A 1,565-nucleotide genomic window follows, 5' to 3' on the forward strand; every position below is an offset into this window, starting at 1 on the left:
ATTCTGCACCCATTTGCAGCTGGGTCGACAAGATTAATGAGGGTAGAGGACCTAATCAGGTCAACAGATTTTCACACGCCGACCGAAAATGAAATGAATGGAGTTTTACATCCGATTTTTCTGCACCTAGATTGGGCTATTAAAGACAACACCATGCAGTGTGCAGTGAGGGAAATTTTGCCAGGACAGCGGCATTAGCCTACTCGTGTTCGATTTTCAACAGTCGAGGGATCTTTAACGTGCACAACTTGTAGCACACGGGGCCTCGGTTTATTGTCCCATCCGAACGACTAAACTTCTTTTCCAAGTCACGCAGATCGAGATTTGAACTTTAAAGCTCTTTTGAGATTGTCTATACTCACCATCTTTCGCGTTGGTTTTTATCTGAATTAGAAAAATAACATTAGATGAAATTTTCAATATTTCAAAACAATTTGCAGTAAACAGTGATTTTCAGATTGACTAAATTAATAATTAGAACTTATTTCATACTACCAACATATATAATCCTCATTAGGCCAGTTTCTTTTGGAAATGGTGGTTTACTTTAGACACATGAACAAAGTAATCATAATTCAGTAAGTTTGATATTTTCGGGTATTGATTTAGTCCGTGTAATAAATAGTCTAAAAATAGCATAATCCCTTCAAATATATTAGGACGTAAAACTCCATTCATTTCATTTTCATTTCATTTCAAATATACATGTACCTCAAACTACAAGTTCCACTTTCTATTTCAGTATGTTTCATTATAGCGGAATCTCAAGAAAAGGCGAGTCGTCATTTTAACTTTCAAACGCGGATACTTCTGGACATAATTGGATTTGAAGACACTATGGATTTGAAGACTGAAATTTCGACGGTGAGCTGTGAACACTTTTACTTATTAGCTTAACTTAAAAGTTCCCGTTTCACAGACTAATGTACGATATTTTGTCAAAAATGGCAAACCTGGCCCCCTAATTAATAAGAGCTTGAAAAAACACTTTCATTTAGCTTACTTGAATTGAAACATTTACCTTGATACTTTCTGTACAATGTGTAAACTACAACGAAGATAATCAAAATCACCACCAAAACTGTTAAGATTATGATTGTTATATCTTTATCTGAAACTAAATCCAATAACTTTATGTTTCGGGAACACGAACGGTCATTGTCGCCGATCAAGACTGTTCGTGTGTCCGCAACAAATTTCTGTGGATAATGCAATGGCAAATGGTGTTGCACAACGGTGGGTTCGTTTTTCCACATTGCCCAACTTGCCGCATCGTGCCCAACTGCACAAAAACGACTTGTAAATCGAAAGTAAAGGTTTCTGATAAAATCCGGAATGACCATTTGTTTCACATGAAACGATATATTTTAATCTGTTGCCCGGCATCGATTTCCTTTTTATTTATAATATATATATACTTATATAATAACACTCATACCAAGTTTTGTCAAAATCCGTCCAGAATTGTGCTTACTAAATATTTTTCGATTTTTCTGATTTTCAATAGGGTTTATCCTTGGTTTATAACAAACACACATGCCAAGTTTCGTCAAAATCCATCAAGA

The sequence above is a fragment of the Lottia gigantea genome (genome assembly GCF_000327385.1).
Source record: "Lottia gigantea unplaced genomic scaffold LOTGIsca_104, whole genome shotgun sequence".
In the NCBI taxonomy this organism is placed as follows: Eukaryota; Metazoa; Mollusca; class Gastropoda; family Lottiidae; genus Lottia; species Lottia gigantea.